The following is a 20,748-nucleotide window of genomic DNA, read 5'->3' on the forward strand; positions in this document are numbered from 1 at the left end:
CATGGGTGGGGAGGAAGAGACGAGGGTCTAGTATCGCGGTGTTCTATATAATTACATCGGGTTGAGTTCTGTGATAGATTATGTTGACGCAGACGTACATAATAAGAAACCCGAGTCGGCCCTTGTACAATGGGGAGGTGTCGTTGGCTGCTCACATATGCAGTCGCTTTATTACCGTGTGTAAATGAGCTGAGTAAGAGTTTTCGGATCGCGTAATTCGTCAATTTCCTGTTCGAGATAGGGAAGAGGCACGGCAGATGCTGTCTAGTTAGAGGGGGAGCTGGGGGTATCAAATATTGATTCTCGGTAGGCTGTTTTAATTAAGACAGACTAGGACTCCACGTGTAAACACTTCCTTTCAACAGGGACCCAACTCTTGGATCAACACTGGGTGAAGTACACTTGTCTTACAAATGTGCGTTTTCCAGTTATTACTGAGGGTGTCATACTATCGAATAGCAACTGTGTTAGGATGGGTGAATCTTTTAAGTTTTCTGTCAACAACCAGTGGATGGTGGCAATATCCATGTCTTGAGTGGCCACTTGGAGCACCGCTGAGAATAGACCGCAAAGTGAGGTACTAATACCTTTCTCCCCTCATTCGGGCCACTCAGTAATGTTATTGGAATGTTGGTCACATGTTCCGATCTTTTATTGGTCGCGACGGTCACGTGATCTCCAACGGTCAGTTCTTTTTTTTAAAGTACGATGCACCCTTTCCAGTTTAAGAGTTTGTTTAGCGATTTTAAGTGATGTCGGACACCGAAAGACGAAAATAATAGTTTTTATTCTTTGCTTTTTTTTACAATTTTAGAATTGAAACAGATACTATCTGTTCGGGTCAACAGCTGTCTAAATTCTTATTTCTTGGAGATGTGCTCCAAAAGTTTCCTATCAAAAGATGAGTACCTTGGTGAAAAATATAATAAATAGTTTAAAACTAGGTTAATTATTGCTTCACGAATATTATATTACATTTCTTCGCCGAGTGCGAGACACAACCACATTTTCGATTTCTCGCTACAACTCGAATCCAATTTCCCCCATTATAATGCTAAACATGATTACAGGATTTTATGCGGGATACATTCTGCATTTACAACTTTATTATCCACATTTAAACGCAGTTATTTATGATTTACCTCATTACAATACTCTACCCTACAGAAAATCATGCCAAACTCTACACCCTTCTGTGCGAATTTTGTGCACCACCAACAATGAAAATTAATGCTAAAAATGACGGAAAGTTTAAAAGAATAACACGCAAAATAGAAGGCCATTATCGATTTTTGAGTTAGAAAACGGTAGAGGGCAGCTCTTGCCCGCTAGAGGAGTAACAGCCATCTTGCCTCATCCGACGCACCTCCCATCTGGTGGCAGTTTCCGTTGATTCGCTGCGGGGGGTCGAGGAAAGGATGCCGAGCCACTCCGACCTTCTCCTGTAAGTATTATAGACAAACCGTAATACCTCTACTCGCTTATGCATCTAATTTGTCATAGCTATGCACGGACATACCTTAGGCATTAATTCCTTTCTTCTATCATTTCCCCTCTTCCTTTATTTTGAAAATTTTAATTCGTCAGTTAAGCGAAGACATTATAGAACTTTTCTTACTATAATTAGTTGCTATGATAATTAGTAAAAATACTTTATTAAGAAGAAAATAAATAAATAATACATTTATTTAGTTAATGCTTGTATTTTAAGTCATTTTTATAGGTTATTTTCCACTTTAATCTTAATTATTTTATTTTATTTTGTTTTTGTTTTTGTAGTTTAGAAACTTAGAAAAATGATTTAATTTCCTTATTTTTGTATGATTTCCTTTTAAGTATGCCTCATATCTTCTTTTTTTTAAGAACTTATCCATGAAAACTGTTATGCCCCTATACAATTAAGCGAGTTATGCCCTTTGATAATTAAAAAAAACACCATTATTTATTGAATTCTGGTAATGAGGACACCAGGATTCAGTACTTAAAACTGTAGAAATATCTCCTTAATTTTAATAATTGAGGGTTGGAATTGCGTGAACTTTGCGGGGAAGCCAAACTCTCGGTATAAGTTTTAAGGGGTATACTTATGAGCAGCGCCATCTACTGCGCGAATTTTGAATTAATTTTACACGTCGGATGGTCAGATTGGTGTTTTCTTTTCTGTTTTTTATATTTTTGAGAAATATTTTCTCATGGCCACACACGGTGAATTTTCGGTTAGATGAAAGTTAAATCAAATCCTGGCGCATTCCGGGAAAGGAAAAAAAACACGAATTATGGGAGCGTATTTGTTAGTAAAGGGTCCGAAAACCCTCGGGAGGGAAGAAACATGGATGTCTATAACTCTCAGGAGTTCATTCGTCGGTCGGTAACCCGATCTTTACTGTTCAATCTTCCACGTGTTCCCCTCAGTCATCACCTAGAATAAGTAGGAAAATATAAAAAAGAGGGGGGAGGTTTGCAGCTTCGGATCTAACTATGGCAATAAGCAATTGTCGCTTGTATGATGATGCTAGCAGACAGCTGTCAGTGCTGGCGCAAACGGTGGTGACGGCGCATGGTGGCAGTTTCCGGCCAATACAGATTTCCTGCTCATCCCTCGGGTGTAATTAGGAAGACATCTGCTTAGCCCCTTCGGGAAAGATACAAAAATTCAGTTTGTAGTCTTTCTCAGCTTTATAGCCAGGAAAAACAAATTTTGAAAGTAAAAACACGTGCGACTCGCGCGTTTGGCGGTATGGTTGCCAGTTGACAACCTCCTTTTCCACTACGAATTATGGTGCCAAATCTTAAACAAATAACCCATTCATCATTTGCTGGTGAAATGGTTACTTCTTAAAATAATTTTTGAGACCTATTTTGTCTTTAATGAAAGTTTAGTCGAGTGTAATCTAATAATATATCGTTGCTTTAACTTTAATTTTGATTTATCTTCATCACTTTTGCTCTTGATAAACTCATAAATGTGGATTATCCCATCGATTTTTGGATTTAAGGATCACCATTCTTTGTTGTGATGTTTACTTCTATCAAAACGTCAGTTCTGAGAAAGGCCTTAAGTAGATGATATTCTATTCAACGTTATAGTGAAAAAGACCCTAAGAGAGGAATTTTGCCTCCGGTCTGTAAAAAATTCTCACAATTCCTAGACTTAAGCCAGGGTTTCACTTATGGGAATAGGTAAGATTTAAGCTTATAAAACGAATTCACTCAATAGGATTAAGAGAGTAGAATGCTGCAGATTTTCCTATCTTTAGAGTAACCACCCCCTCGAAAATATATCCAAACTTTATGTATTTTAATTAAGGACCGGACACTTGACAGATTTTCAATCATGCGGTTCAAGGTAAGCTTGATAGAATTGAATATTGACCTTGGTCTGGGTCCGGCTCGTCCACTACTCATACTAAGGGCTGCAAATCGATCCACTAGCAATATAGGGCCTAATACCGGACTACCGGATGTGTATGTGAGAGTCACGGCAGGCAAACATCACCCGATCGTCCGTCAACTGATGGGTCCTAGCAAACATCGGAACGTGACAAAGTTAAACCTTCTATCCACTTCATCGAGTCGCTGCGGGGCTTACATATATCGTTACACAGGGTAAACGAATTTTGTAGTAAATTGCAAAAATGTATAAAGATTTTTGATACTCATCGAAATGAAAATATTTAAATTTGTTGCCTAAAATAATTTATAATTTAAAGACGAAGTATGAGATACCCGCTCTGAAGGTACTCATTATAAGCGCATTGCAAAGGGGTTTCTCTTAAAAATTTTGCATTTTCGCGCGAATTAATAATATCTGAACACCACAATCTGTATAAGACTTCAAGGTTTTTATAAAATAAGCCTTCTAATTTAGGCCACTTGATAAAAAAAAAAAAAGCCGCGAGCTTCATAAGGAGCTGGATCATTGATAAAAGGAGGATTGGAGTTAAGGCTAGAAAAGATGATTTACGCCTTTATAGATCTATTAAAACCCTACCAAATAGGCCTAAGAGCTTTTGACATTAAACCGACACCTGGTGAAGAGATAAGAAACTAACAGACAGGCTCTCTTCGGTGGCAAAACAGGAGGAGGATGGTTTTCGGTTATTTGACGTAGCTGTCAAAATAACAGTTAAGTGGCTAAGTACGAGATATAAACAGAGTTACTGATATACTGGATAAATATAAGGTGGCGAAATGTCTGCTATTTTCTTCTTTTGTCGTAAATCTCGGCTAGACACTGCGATAGTGTCCGACTCGGTCGTTTCGAGGTCATGGTTCAATATTCCGAGACGTGATTGGAGAAGGGCAAACTTATGGGACACGAATCGTTTGTTCTGCTCTTCTACGTTATGAACTCAACCCTCTTCATCGTTAGCGACTGTTGAAAGGTTTAAAAGGTCGAAAGTTGAGTTACGATCCTCTTCGAATTTATTAATAATTAAAAAAAAAATCGATCTTTTCTATTCTAATTTCTTCATTATCCATTCTGGAAATATAAAATTTATCGATTTTTTTAAAAGTTGTAGTCATTAATTACGTCTGTAAAAATCCAACAAAAGGCAGATTTTGTTGAAAGCTCCTCGGAGCGGTTAGAGTACATTAAAGAGACAAAACAAATACCTAATTTGCTATTGTAGAAAACACATTACAGCAATAATTCTTGTCATTGTTCCGAAGAATTTGGCCCATTCTTCTTGTTTGGGGATGCCTAAATGGAGCATTTTTAGGAGGACAATGTAACCGGATGTTTCGGATACCCGCCCTCCTTCGCTGACTTTTCAGAATTGCCTTGTTTGGCAAAAGTCAAACTTGAAATTATTACCAAAGCTGTGGGTGATGAGTAAGAAGATGCCAGGTTCTAGTGTATGAAAGTCTCGTGTCTGGGAGGTCCTCGTTGAAATACTTAGCCACCCACACGTAGAGGTTAAAAACAAGACATCTCGAACCAATACAGGAAATGGCATTGCCTCGGGTCGTTTCTACGAAAAAAAAGAAGTAAAGAAAAAATAAATAAATAAATAAATAAATTTTCAAAATGAAAGTAAAAGGTTAGAAACACTACAACCGAATCCATATGCCCTTATTTTGCTCGGGGACATGCAAGAGTAATATTAAAATATATATCTTAGAGTTTATGTGTATGAGTTACGTTAGAGGATGAAAGAGAATGTACCTGAAACATAGAAACAATATTATATAAAGTGGTCGAAAGGGGAGGAAAATAATTCAAAAGTGGAAGGAGTTTGGGAATGTAAAATACAAAGAGGACTTTTTATTTTGCAGGAAGCTGGCTTCGAATAAATAAATAAAAAAACAGGGGGAGACTGAGTAAAATATAAAACAAAATTTATAAGAAGAAGCAATTTAAAGTCTGTTTTTTCTTTAAGAAGTATCAAAATATAAGATATGAATCACGTTTAGAAGCATAAAAAACGAAATGATTCAGCTTAAAAATCCTTTAGGAGTACGAAGGATTCAATTTAATAAGAATATTGATGGAAAAATGATGTAGATTTTTATAACAGTTATAAAGGAGAAGGAGTCAATTGGGGAATATTTTTAAAATACTGGGTAAAGGGAAGATTTAAGAGGATGAAAGAATCAGTTTTAAAATACACTATAAATCATAAAAAGAGGGAACCGGATGGCTCAAACGGTATAGCAGCAGCAGGACAAGGGGCAGGGTGGCCCAAAAGTCGTTGTTAAGGTTAAGTTGCTATATTATTCAATTAGCCTGTCTTCATTACATATTATAGTGCTTTGATATATTTTAACAGCTATAAAAAACGCGGTTAATTCAATTTTGAGCTTTAAATAGAGAACTTTAAAGACTATATTTAGAGAAGGAATCAAAGAAAAGGACTATATATAGATGTATTAATAGATAGACCTTTCCTTTGAGCGCTTCCGCGTATGTATAGTTTGATTTATAGTTTTGATTTAAGGATTTATTTGAACAAAAAATAAATTCTAAATTATAAATTATAACAGAGCAACAATTATTTTTTAAAAGCTTTTTTAGCATCTTATACAGGCAGATAGAGAGAAAGAAAGATGTGTTAAACGGTTTACTTTAATATCAAATAGCTATAATAATAACAATAACAATAATAATAATATTTTCTGTAAATTTTTTAAAAGTCGATTTGAAGTTATACAAAGAATCGGATTGAAGCAAAATTCGTTTCTTAACAATTAAACTGTCAAGCATCTGACATTTAATGTAAAAGAGAAGCGATCCGGTGGCAATAAAAAGTTGGTCTCTAGCGAGCTGTCAAGGGCTCCATTAGAATTGCAAAGAACAGAACATAATTGGTAATTAGAGCATTCCTTGTTGAAAGACGGTATCTTTAATAGGTAAATAAACTTTCAGAGAGCAGAAGTTATGCATTTAACTAACTCGTCTGATCGTTACCCGGCCTTTAATATAGAAGAAGTTTTCGATCGTTTGTGGAAACAAATTGATGACTCTGATATTTTATTGTACATCCCTCGTTGCTGTAAATCACTTCTGCTTGATATTATACGTTTTAAGAAGCACTGCTTTGTAATATTTTTCGTTAAGATACTCTAAAGATTAGTTTTTTTTAAAAAAAAAGAAGGAAAAAATTGTAGCTTGGTGGTTTGGGATTTTCCTCCTCCTCATCACTTTATCAAAATGAGAAAATTAGAAATGGAAAAAGATGCGGAAGATCATGGATATATTTATCTTTTTTTCTTTTTTAAATACAAAATTAACTTAAATACGTGGAAATTTTTAAGAAACGTAATTAAATATGAATTAATTAGAGGCATATTTTAATAAATCGATTAATTTTAAATGACATATTTAACGCAATTTACAGTAAAGAGAATGTATAGTAAAGCAATCGATTAAAGCAACTGTCATTTATCCATGAATGATGGCCTGCAGAACGGTTCCAACTCCCCCATGACCAATCGGTTGTGTACAGGTGTTGTACAAGTGTAAACACGAGTTAACAGGGTTGTACACAGTTGGGTGGAGGTAGACGATGCCATTGTTGTTCGACACCATGCCTTTACATAATATTAAAATCGTGTATAGGAAGAAGGACACCACACATCCATTTATAATTATCCGCATCCATCAATATAATCTAAATATTTTTAAATACCATTATTGAATTTTTCTAATTTCTTTCGTTTCTTTTTTTTTCTTTCAATATTTTCTTGGTATTTTTCAATACGCGGTGTGTGGGCAGGAGGTGTATTTTTTAACAAAATGTCTTTAAATTGGGTTCTGGGTTTTATTCTTTCAGGTTTATTTGCATTCGTCCTCGCTTTGCTCTTGTTTTTAATTCATTTTTGTCTTCCAATATTAGATTCTTCTTACTGTTTACAGTTTTCTTAGTTCCAATATTCTATCCGCACCACGCAATATGCTCCAAATAAAAAAAAAGAAAAAAAATTCCAATATTAATCTCATTCGTTCACTTTTCTACAAGCTGATTCAACTTCACCTTTCTTTTTCTTTATATTTTTACAATATTAGCCTTTTTCTCTCGGTTCTCTCCTGTTCCTCCTTCTGTAAATTAACTGTTGCAGCAACCATTCTTCTCTTTCCTCCCTTCAGTAATTTGTAACTGGTTGAAAAATTAAACAGTCCTACATCCATGTCGAACAGGATATGCGCTAGTAGAAACGTAGAAAAGATTTTTTTTTAAAACAGGTTATCCTTCAAGAAATAGTGAGGCTTAACTAGCAATGCTTTTGCTTTTTTTTTTTGAGTGTTGCCGAGGGGAGTGACTAGGGGATCGGTCGGATAGACGCCGTTTGCAGTCACGTCAACATTAACTGAACCCATAATGGTGCATAGGAGGTCGTTAAGAAGTGATGTCTCTTCGTTCGAACACTTTAATGTCCGCACAGCCGATTTCCTTATACAAAGAGGCCCGAAGGCTCGATAGCTATTAGGTTGAAACTTCTTCTACCCCCTCACAATCCTAAGCTTAATAAGAATGGAACTTAAAACGATGATGCGATGATTATTATCTGACCATGATTTTCTTTTCCTTGCGCCATTCGACTTAATAGTTACGTTCGAAAACAGGAACCCGTACAAAACTGGATGTATGTGTGATGGAAGTTGGATTTTTGTCAACCTTTCTAGTCTTTGTACAGAACAGAGTTATGGTGTGGAGAAGGAAAGATGCGTACCTGTACTGGCGTTGAGAGTTTTTCTATATTCTGGTGTGTTTTAAACCCCCGTATTGTTACTTAAATCAGAAACATTTAAGGTGTAAGAATAAAATTATCACACAACATAGACATGCATATAAATACACACGAAGCAATAACGGAGCTATTGTTTACTTAAAACTGCCAAATGTGTATCTAAGCAGTCATGCTTTACTTGGTACCGAGCAATTTGGGTCCTTCAGAAGATAAAAAAGTAGAGTGGAACATACGCGAACGAACTTTTTATATTAGTTACGACACACAGATAAATGTCTAAGCTAACAATTTTTGATGGAATTGTACAACTTCGATCAAAAGTAGCTCTTAAAACCACCCCCGGCTATAATAGACGATAGGTAATTTTATAGGCCCATTTAGTGAAAACATATGGATAGGATGTGTAGAAAAATATCAAAAGTCATTATTTTACCGCAAGAAACGAATGGAATTGCATTTTTTGACATAGATATGACGGAATCAATTGAAAGAGAACAGAAACCAGACACACAGTTTGTCTTTTGCTTGCATAATGACTGCACGGCTTGTCGGTGCAGACAATTACACCCCAGCAACATCTAACAACAGAGTGTGTAGTGGCCATGTGGTGCATGGAGAACATCCGAGAAGAAGAAAAAAAGTCGTCCAAGAAGTTCTAATAACTGGTGGACATTAAGGAGTGGAGGGAAATTACAGAGCCTGCACTGGACACGAAGCGGGGGTGGACATTAAACTGGTCACGTTGTCATTCCGGGGGTCTGCACAAGATACCCGAGTGGTGCCGGATTGACGTGTTTTGATAGGTGAATTGTTACCTGCGATGTCTGCAAACTTGTTACGTCTGTCATTACTTTTTTCGGTTTGTTTGTTTGATGTTCTCTACGCTGGAGTTTGTGAGATGTTGCGGTAATGTAAGTTTGTCCCCACCTTGAACTCATATTCAAAAACGATGAATTGAACCAGGCCGTTATTTTAGCCCGGACGTGATGTAGTAGCGGAGTAAATTTCGAGGTTAACTTTAAGGACAACTGATTTGATAACCCCATTATCTCTTCTTATACTTACACGCATACAGATAGGATGAAACGTAATCCTTTTTCCCTAACACGTACGGGGGTCAAAAAACTCCTGTACGCTCCTCTCCACCCCATCAGCAGCTGCCACTTTTCATTTACGTATCGTCTAAGGTTGCGAATTGTAAGGGAGCCATTCCGTATAAAAGCTGTGTTAAGATGGCTCCTCTTCGAAGTGGGGAGTCAAAGTATACATTTAAAGGTGGCAAAGCTCTTCATGGAGCCACAAGAATGGCGAATCTCCAGAGAGAGGAACCTGCGAGCTACGGAATAGGAAACTAGTTAGCCATAACGGACGGAAATCCCTAGCAGAATAACCCACCTTAACACCGTTAACAGTAAAGTTGTAATTAAATGATTATTTTGAGTCTTCTGTAAGCGCTGTCGCTCCCTCCTCTTTCCAGCTATACAGTTTGTCTTTAATAATTCATTCTTGGTCCCGTAAAAGCCTTTTGGAGTCGTAATTATACCTCCAGTTCCTCTGCGGGGCGCTCAAGTCCATTAGCACTAGTGTCCCGAGGCTTGGCCCCTTCTGAAAATCGCCCGAGCTTACTGTCCACTATATTTAGTTAATCCGATGACTCCCAACAGAGATGCGCAGTCGTGCCATAGTTTATCTGCCTGATAAACTATCCAAATAGTCTATTATCCCATTTAAACGCGCTCATTCGTCATAAATTAGTAGCCTTGGCGAATATCAAAATGGCTCGATTTTAACTGTTTAACCTCCGTTTTTCCTCCAATTTCTACATTTTCGCGGTTAAATTATACAAATTTAAGCTGATAAATGTACTAAATTTTTAAATTTTAAGTATTTTTATACGTCTTTTCCTTGTAGTTTTGTAAATGAAAGTGAAAGTAAATTCAAACAATTGGGTTGGAATTAACGAGGGGATGTTAGAAAAATGGAGTGGAAATATAAGAACATTAAATATTTCGGTTAAAAATTCGGCATTTTTAGAACATCTTTAAGCAAATTAAACTCGAATTTTGTGGTAAAAATTGACTTTTATTATATTTTTAAAGACATTAAACATACACTCCGCTTCGTTTTATACGAAATTTCATCGTTTTAACCTTGAATTTATACAATTATACTAAAGCTAACACGGTAAATTTTTACAGTTTTAAAGATTTTGGGGCATTTTCTCGTAATTTCATTAATAAAACCGCTACAAAAATCGCACGGTCGAAGCAAGTAGCGTAGGAAAACCGCGACGAAATCCAAGATTTCCTATTTAAAAAAAAATATATATATATATATGTACCATTTCGGGAAGATTTTCGAACAACCCGCACCCGGATTTTGTATAAAATGGACTTTTCCCGTATCTACAAGCATCCCTCCTCCCTCTCCGTTCAACATTTACAGGACATAGCCACCGTCGACACGTGTCGGGTTTTTGATATTTAATTAAATCAAGCAGCGTATGACGTCTAGTGATATCCTTGGCAAACGAGACTCGACTACTTTACCTTCTACAATGACTGCGGGCGCTGGTACCATTGCCTTTACCAAACGTTGTCGGCAGTCATAATGTTGTGATGTACGGTCGAGTCTATCTCCCGTCTTGCCCCCCCTCCGAAATAATAAACCCGCAACCAGAGAAGCGTAGAAGGGCAGTAAATTGGAAAATGTGACGGATTACTGCGCAGATCATTTTAATAAATCTGCCATTAAGATTAGGGTAGTGGAGTAGGCGATAGAGGTGCCATTATGCGTCTCACGGTGCTCCAGATTATAGATGTTTTATTCATGGTGACGGGACCGTGAAAGTGGGGGTGGACTCGCCATCTCTACCTTCCCCCCTCTCTGCCAAGTCCCGGACGCTCGGGGTGTTAATACACGCGGCCCCTCCGTGTGTGTGTGTGTGCGTGTGTGTGCGTGTGTGCGCTCCGTTTGGTCCCCGGAGAGGGCGGGAGAATGGTGTTAAAAATTCATGGTCACCTTATACTGGATGCTGCGTGTCGGAAGAGGCTCGGGATACAGTCCAATCACGTAGTTGGCAGCGATGACGTCACGTCTTGTTATAGAAGATGTCTGCTTTGAAGAATGGTGATCTGGAATCCATGTCCGACAAGACATCCGTTTGTGAGGATTGTTCAACACTATAAATGCGCCCTGTTGGCCCAAATTTTCTTGTAACTTTATCTCGAAACCCTGGATATTACCTAAACAAATTATATTCTACTTAATTTTTACCGTGCAATAAGTTTTTTTTGATTAACAGGTTGCTCCAAATTGCTAGGATAAGAATTGGATAAGAATATCGATGCCCTTCTATCGGACGAACTTTGATAAAGGCATAATACACGTCAAATATTTTTTTCCTGTTACTTAAATTCAATTTCTCTCTTTAATTATAAAAATATCCTACGTAACAGAGGAATTTTCCTTTATTTATTAATGTTATCGAGCACCCTTTTAAGTAATAAAATTAATTTGGCACCCTTCCTGTTGAAGGAAGGGTGCCAAATTAATTTTATTAAATGAGACAGCCGCATAAGAAACAAATAATTTACTTAAATTTACCGAAAGTATATTATTATTTTCTAATAATATCCTTCTGTAGGAGTGATTTTGGAGAATATTCGGGAGTTTGATCACTCTTGAGCCTTTTCAATATCCTAAATCATTATAGCTTAATTCCTGCATGTAATTTACACTTTCCTAGTATGTTTTTTAGCGTTTATAAAATAAAATATTTGTAGTTATCGATCCCCATTACTAGAGCTTACATAAAACACTCCCTCCCCAAATACTATAGAAGCATTTATCAAAAATTGAGGATTTATCCATCCCTCATCCAACGATATTTTTGTTATCTATTTTAAAGACTTTATCTTCGAACAAATAATTGGGATGATAAATAAATAGGATAAAAATTGTCGGTTGGTAAGGATTCATAACAATTTTCTAAGGGTCTTGTAAGAACAAAAAGCCAGTAATCCATCCTCAATTCGGAATCGAGCAAAGGAAGGAAGCGAACAAACAAACAAGTCGCCGGCATCGGGTCATGTGACCGGAACTACACGTGTATCCGACTTCCGGTGGACTTGGACCCTCCGTTTCAATCAAGATAGGGCTTAACTCCTCACGTTCCGGGTGTTGGCGTGCGGCTGCTTCTAAATCCCTAGCTGGAATGAATGGATACCTCTGGGAATCATTGAACACTCCGCTCTCTTAATTACCTTCTATCTTTGCTTCTCCCGTTTATAACTTTACTTATAAGCATCCTAACATAATATTTAAGCGATTAAAATCGTAAAATTTATGCTTTAAGCAGCTATTTTTATTTTTTCGTTGGGGGTAACCAAGAGGATGGATACTTCGGAGAAGGGTGCATCAATGTAGAAAAATGATAGGCAGAAGTGACGATTCGTCTTCCTTATCGATTTCTATCAATTTAACTAAACACTCTCCCTGTAAATTTCATTAAATTAATTAATAACTGAAAAGTATTGATTCACTTACCGCAGATAAAAGTTTCCATTCTGGAAGACATGTAAAATAATCATCGGTTTTGATTAATTAATTCGAAAATTTTCACGCGGTTTATGAGGATAACTTGCGGTTTAATTGCCTCTAAAACTGTAAAATGAATCACGCGTAAACCAATTAGCTGTACACATTTTTTTACATTTTTTCTTCGCCCTTAACATGATGAAAATTCTTGAAATTTAGTAATGATGTAAACCAACGCCAGGAGGAGCCACTATATGAAACCTAAGCGCGCGCGAGATTTTAATTGACCCCTCTCTGTGTTTTTACACGTGAAAATCTTCGAAAAATATGTAAATAAGATGCGTTTTTTTAATCCCCTCCAACCGGGACGTGAGGTTTTCAATTGGGATTTGCGTGATTTATAAGACAATTGGCCTTCTGTAATCCCTTTTTTTGAGTTAAAGTAGGTTTATTAAACGTTTCTGATCATTTGAAATCCTCAAAATAACGTTTACTCTATCATAGAAGCCTCATCAGAGATGAAAAAAGGAAGAATTCACATAAAACAATGATGCCCGAAGGGATGAAAACCAAACTAGTTAACTCGAACATAAGTGGTGTAGAGTGCGGCACCTTTTAAATGGAAATGGAAGGGGGAAAAAAGATTCAATTAAATTTTGATTATTCCAGAACCACCCCTGTGAATCTGGAATCAAAGAGGAGGAGGTAGCACGAAACAATCGCAGAATGGAGATGGAAACAACCGCCCAATCACTGCTAATCGTTGAAGAAATCCAGACTAAGGGGTAGAAAAAGCGAAGGGGAAGAAAGGAAGGAAAAAAAAACAGAAAGAAACAGGTAAACTGCCAGAAGGCATCTGCTCTTTACTTCACCATTTACGATCATGTGTCGTTCTAGGAGCATGTAATCCTTGAACGTGACATCTGCTAGACTTTATGAGGTTTTGCCATGCTGCCTGTCTTGTTTATGTTATATTCTGTGTTGTTAGAGGTCCAATGAGCATTAAGCAATCTTTGACTGACTCACTCGACCACATTAAGTTGATTGCAAACTGATGTTTGTCAATTTTGAATGGTTTCTGGCCTTCTTAGAGGCGTTGACCAGATATCACGTATGACAGGCCATATCTCTGTTGACAGCAGGTTCGCAGGAGAATTCTTGTCTTTCAGATTGTTCCCAACTAGCCGCTAGATATAGATAACGAAGGGATTATTGTTTCCTTACCCAAGGGAGAAGTACAGCTTGTTGAGTGGGAATGAACGATCAGTTGGGCTGAATGAAGAGAAATACACTACCTCCATATCTTTGCTTTCACAAAAAACACATTATCTCCAATGCATTTTATTATCGTTCATCCTCCTCCTTCTCTTTTAAATTATAAATTCTACGCTTCTTTATATAACTAAGCTCAAAATTCGAATTTCCAGAAGCTCGGGATTCCGGCAGAATCATCCATTTTGTAAAAGTTAAACATTAAAAATACACCCCTTAAGGGCTGCTGTAAGAGAAAAACAATGGGATAAGGAGAAATGAGGAAAATTAATTTTAATAAAAGTTTAAATCGTCGTTAAATATTTAAAAAAAAGAAAAACTTCACCTGTAAAGTATGGCATTTAACATTTAAAGAACACCTGAAATTTTAAAATCGACTTTTAAAATATTTTATATATATATAACAAAGTAAAAATAGTCTTTAAACCCAGTTCAAAAATTAAATTTTGATAGCGGGCCATCTATATAGCAAAACAGGTACTCGAAATTCCACTTAAACAATTTACCCTTCCAGTATCGATATTACTCTTAACCATCTATCATCCATAAAACACGAATATTCTCGGAGATTCTTTTCTAAAGATAGGATAGAAGAAGAAGAGGAGGAGGAGGAGGAGGAGGAGGGAAATAAAATAAAAGAAGAAGAGAGAAATCATTGATGAAATTCAAAGAGAAACAATCAAAAAATTCGATTTGAAAAACGATCAGAAACTCTAAAAAGTGCGTGCATCTGATCGTTCCTCTTCAGCAATATATAAGAAGTGGGAGGGTTCTTCCACAAAATTCTAAAAGTCAGCCATCTTTCAAGACGTTGGAAAGGCAAACTTTTCAGAGTTTTCTACAATTTGAATATCGTAAAGTGCCGGGATTTATTTATTGAAATTTATCGGTTTGAAGACGAATCAAGAACTCAGTTTTCCTCTACCCAAGGGGTTCTTAATTTGACTTCGATTTTTGCCCACCCTTCGATACCAGCTTCGGACGGTCCATGCTTGTGATATTTTGTATGGTATTAAGGGTATCGTTTATCTTCAGGAATCAACGTCACATCTGCCAATACCATTTGCTTGCGAGGAATACGAAACGCGCTTCAAACGATCGATTTTAGTATGGACCGGTGCGCGTGACTTCGACTTTGGCCCCCCTCCCGAAAAATCGATTCTCAGACAGAGATGGGGGAGAAGAAGAGGTCGCGAGACCGAAGATGAAGCGAAGAAAGCAGTCTAGACACACCCATAGAGTTGAAATGAAAAGCGCTGAAGGCTTTCGCTAGTCAAAATTTTACTTTTTTTTTTTTTTTTTTCTTGGAAGGTGTGGAAAAGTTTTCTGTTTGTCCGGCTTCTTCCTGCTATGAGAAAAAGTGAGTGAAGTAAAGAAATGGAAACTATCCCAAAGGCCTATTCACTCCAAACTTTAGCTCTTCTGTTCTGTAACTTTAGGAAGGAGTGTTAGAAACCGAAAATTTCTTCTCTTATGAGCACTTAGAGTTTGACTCTAACTTAGGAACAACTGAATTTTTTTTACTTTACGACTTTCCTTTGTTACACTCTAGTGTTTCCACCCATTAAATTAATAGATACTCAAGTTTTCCAGCTTACAAAACGCATTTTTTGCCACGGAAACTAACTAAAATGATTTGAGATTAGCAGAAAAAATATACTCCAACTTCTAAAGCCTACTTTATTTTAGACTCTAGTACAGTTTATAACGTCGGAAAATTCCTAAATTGTTTAATAAAACAGAATATCTTGAAGGGATTCGCCCCATCCAACGGGGAATTTTAAATTATCCCAGTGACTAAATCTATAGAAAGATAGGTCATTCTAACAAACGTTCGGACCCCCAAACTTATATTAACTTTATTATTTACAGTCGGATAACAGTAACGACCGGTTAGGCACACTAGAGGGTCATTTATCAGGCATCCCGCCTCCCAGCACCACACATTTAACTTATTGATTGATGCCTGCCTGTCTAAGCAACAACCGATAGAGTAACAAAGTGTCAGATAAGGCCTCGTGCAATATTAAAATGGCGCCGAAGCTCTCTCATCGACCAGAAATAATAAAGTAAAGATGCTGCGCCTTCTTACTTCCTTAATAATGAGTGTCTCTTCAATTAACGTCCTAATTAACAGGCTAATTTAATGTAGGCCGAGTGAGAAACGATATCCCAAGTGCAGAACACGGACATTTCGTGTCACCACCGGTGTCCGTACTCCCGAGACAGCCTCATTTATCATCCGGGGACATCTTCCCTCTTCTGCTGACGTCATTCCAACTCGATAATAAGAGAGGACGTTCGATTAAAGCTGCACACATTGTTGTATGGTGCCAAGCCGTTAAGAAAACCATCCGGCATCCTCATCCTCATCCTTACCAACTCTCCAGATTTTTGCATCTTCCTGACGTTTCCCTCACTTCGTCATCTCTCTAATTACTAAAAAAAACTCTTTAACTAATTAATTTACAAAGCTCTGTAATTTAGATTTTAGTGCTGAGAACTCCAACGAATCAATAACCGTGGTTAATTAATTATTAACTGGTACAAGTGTCCTTGTCATAGGATTTACTATGTTGGCTTCGTCATAGCAATCGTTTGATGGATTTCTAAACCATAATTCTAATATTAATTGGTCACTCGTGTTGTATTTTCATCCATCTTACACACCTTCTTCATCTCCTCTAAGGGATTTAGGTGTAAAGTTGGGTAGAGATGTAGAATTTTTCGTTATTTCCCCTTGTTCCTAACTCGACTTCCATGTTGAAGAATTTCATAGACTAAGGTACAACCCATGGTTGGTTGATGTGGAGAATGTTTTAATGAACATCACTGATGATAAATATACCTAGTCATCGGGCCTCCTGTATATTGATTTTTATAAAAATCAATTTTTAACTAACTTTAAGGGGGACATGGATGGTAGGAGCTTAACACAGCGAACGGGGGACGATGTTATTTTTTTGATATTTTCGTGTGTTGTTTTCGTGTTAAGAGCACATTTATTATTACTAGTGTTGAAATTTGTTATACCAGACTTGAAGTAAAGTATGTTTATTTAACTTATACGTATGTGTGTGCGTATATACACTCCATTTCTCATCGTAGTAACGCCTTCCCCCCGTATACTTGATTGCATTAAGCATGCAATTTTTGCATTTATGTGATTGATATACGAGTTATATTTTTTCTATTTAACTAAATAATTTATTGATAAATAAATATATAAAGATAATTGAATGTTTTAAGTAACAGACTGTTATATACTAGCGATTATAAAGTGCGTTACTATAGGAGTAGTATCATTATATGTAATGCCATTTAAAGCTATGTTATAGCTTATTATCAATAAATCCTGAAAGCTTTAATGCCTTCTATATTAATATAATCCGATAAGGAGCCATTGTTGCAGAAAATTTGGGAGATACGGAGATTAAATGTGAGGGATGTGCACAGGCGTGTGCGTTGAGTAACATCTGTCCTAATGTATGGTAAGTAAATGGAACAAACACGTTGACATCGTTTATAACGATCAATAATCGTTGGGATGAGAGAAGGGCCTCGATTGGTTGCAGTTACGACCAATAATCTTACTGGCAAAGTGGGATAAATTACAGATAAAGGCCCCTTTTTTGAGATACTCTTTAGGTTTTCAACCTCGTAAGAAGTTGCCTCCTCTAGCGAGACTTTTAGAGATTTGGAAGGTTTTTCAGGAATCGGGGGAAACTCGAGAGGATATTTTCTCAGTTTTTTATAGTGGAAGATTGAATATGTTAGTTCTGTAGCCATATTCGAGAGGGCCTGGATGCTAGTTGAAAAAAAATTGAATGCGCTTCAATCGTTGTTTAGTTTCACAGTAGTGGAATCGTAAACTGTGTATTTTTGGTGTGTTTAAAGTCGGAAATTTCAGGGAATCTCTTGATTATAAATTAATGTAGTTTCAATAACTTTTGGAGAAAGAAAGTCGCTAAATTTGACAGTATCTGTGTCTAAAATTCGCATTCATAAATCATAAATTCATTCAATTTTGAAGGCATTTTGAGGTAGAAACTCACTCCAGTTAGAAAGAATTCAGCCTAAAACATCCCTCAATTTTGTGGGCGTAACCTCGTATAGTTTCGGGGGTCATTTATTCAGAATAGGAGAAATTAAGCTTAAAAACTCCCCAGTTTTGGGAGAGTTTGGAGGTGTATAGAAACTATCAGATTCCTTGTATCTACACTCAATTTTGAGAATTTCTACATCACAAATTTCACTAATTTTACAGGTATTTTGAACCTCCGATCCGTGTGCATCTATGCCATAAAATATCATATAGCTTCGTGTGAATTTGTCACCCGAAACTCACAGAGATTCGGTAGCAGCAAAATCGAGAAACTCTCCCAGCCTCTAGCGTATATACAGAACCAGAAATTCATACGGGTTTGGTAGCAGCTGGAACCAGAAACGCGAAATTAAATATGGCGGAATTAAATCACTGCAAATTTTCACAGCGTGACGTCACATCTTTCCACCCTTAATAGAGTGGGAGGAGAGCGAAACGTTCGAAAAACTCTTGCTGCGGTCGATTGGGATGGAGTAAAGAAAGTGGATAAAAAAAAAAAAAAAGGAAACGAGAAAGAAACCGAAAGAAAAAAAAATGAAAGGACCCCTTTCTCCACATTGCTCGTTAGCTTCTCTTCCTTTCCAATAATTTGCAGATCTTTCTAAAAGGGGCGTGGATGGAAAAAAAGGCGAAAAAAGGGCACTGGAAAAAAGGGAGGAGTCACATTAACGAGCAGAGCCGAAGAAAAATATCTTGCCGTTACGGGTTGGACCATAATTAGGTTTTTTTTCAACCCTCTCTCTTCCTTCTTCACTGTACTTTTAGGAAGAGAGGGAGGACGTGGTACGGGTTTCTCCCCTTACACAATTCTGTGTCCTCCCCCTTCTTCACGTATTTGCATTAATCACATCTAAACCGATACACCGTTACCGAACTGTTGGCAGAAAAGAATAATAATAAAAAAAAAGTCCGTGCAGGTCCTGGTTCGCTACATTTAAGCTAAGTTAGTCAGGTTCCATTTGCGTTTTGATTAATGTCCTCCATTAATCGAACACAGCACAGCAAACTGAGGCCTTCCTCTGTTCGTTAACGGACTTATCTTCACTTGAATATTCAATATGACAGAAAATTTGCTAATAAATTCCAACTTTGCTTCCCGAGTTCTCAATCGGGTCTTCAGGTAAACATTTATTCTTTTTTTTTCATCGCTTTTTTCTCTTATAATACGCGTGAAGGGCCTAAAATTGTGTAAGGCCTTAAATCTATTTTAAGCATATCTTATGCCCGGTGTAAGCTTAAAATGCATAAAGTTACTCTTAGAAGTTGTAAGTTTGTGTCCATTTTCTTACATTTTTACGGCCGATACGGAATTTAATTCGTGTTTTAAAAGTATTTTACATCTTTTTACTGTATTATCTTTATTGTATATCGATTATTTTGCCTATAGACATTGAGAAATTTTAAGTTTGGGAGTTAGAAAATCGATAAAAACTGAAGTTCAAAACTGTCAATTCTCTAATAAATGTATAGAATATTGGAAGGCCTATCGAATTTGAGGTGAAATTATAAAAATTTTAACTAATTTAGGCCCATTTTAAAGCTTAAATTAAGCAAAAAAATGGGTTTTAAAACACTCGAGGTTGTGTTTCTTTGTGTAAAGTATCAATAATTAGAAAAAAAGAGCGGGACAAGGTTTTAATTCACCAAAATCTTTAGAAAATATAAAAAAAACCGCTGATTTAAAATAATTATTTGCAACGTAAACCAAAGAAAGGGAGTCGTTTGCCACAGAAAAGTTCAGGTTAGATAACAGACCATGAGTAATGCTGTGGCAGACACAAATATTGACACAGGAGTGGAAGCAACTTGTGTGTCCGCCTCGATGCTTGTGAACGAAACTTTGGATACCTCTGACCACTTCCCTGTGCAAAGTAAGTGCAGATGTCATCCGGAAATGAGATTTGACTCATTAGAAGTCCAAAACCAATTCGAGAACGGGTTTTTTCTGGTTCTCACAACAAAATGCTTTTAAACCTTTGTGAGTTTAGTAAATGCGGATGCATTAGCGGGCTTAAAATTAAAAGAGAATTCACAGAAAAATGGCTTTAAAATCTTCTATTTCCTTCACAGTCGAGTAGTGTTTAAGTAAAGAGTACAGGGAGGAGGGGTGTTTAAAAGTATACAATCGATAGAAGTTCGTTGGAAATTTTTAAGGTTTTATAAACAAAGTTTAAAAATTATGTTTATTACTGTTTCTTTTTTATTATGAGATATAAAAAAATAGACAAGTAGGAGCAGCTAGTACACGATTGGGTGGAATTTCTGAGTGAAGAAATCCGAGAATATCAGAATGAAATCAGACGGAAACCATGACCCATAGTAGGAGTCAGAGATGGCAGAAGATCCGGAGTGGAAACGGAAGATAACCTTCTATCCCCCCGATATAAGCTTAGTAGGTGGACGGTGAGATCGGGTGATTTACCGGACAGAACGTTGAGGGAAGTGGGAAAGTAATCCTGCAAAGTACAGTCCTTGGACTGTGCCATCTCGATTGGCGAAACCCAAAAAAAAAACATAAAAAAAATACTCCCATTCGACGTATCACTCTGTAACGGGATTTCCTATCTTGGTTGAAGAACTTTGCTTCTGACAATATCTTCCTTCTTACCTCCTACTCGTTATCCCCCCTCCAATAAGCT

The 20,748-nt window shown here is 36.9% G+C and overlaps 1 long non-coding RNA gene across 1 annotated transcript in view; it reads left to right on the top strand.

Moving 5' to 3' along the window:
- The first annotated feature begins 1,232 nt into the window (after positions 1 to 1,232).
- LOC136974683 (uncharacterized) overlaps positions 1,233 to 20,748 on the top strand; it is a 49,459-nt gene continuing 29,943 nt past the window's right edge. Inside the window, exon 1 of the long non-coding RNA XR_010880678.1 lies at positions 1,233 to 1,444. This is a non-coding gene — a long non-coding RNA (uncharacterized lncRNA). The remainder of the gene's footprint in view (positions 1,445 to 20,748) is intronic.

This window comes from Centruroides vittatus, unplaced genomic scaffold (genome assembly GCF_030686945.1).
Source record: "Centruroides vittatus isolate TY-2023 unplaced genomic scaffold, ASM3068694v2 contig_352, whole genome shotgun sequence".
In the NCBI taxonomy this organism is placed as follows: Eukaryota; Metazoa; Arthropoda; class Arachnida; order Scorpiones; family Buthidae; genus Centruroides; species Centruroides vittatus.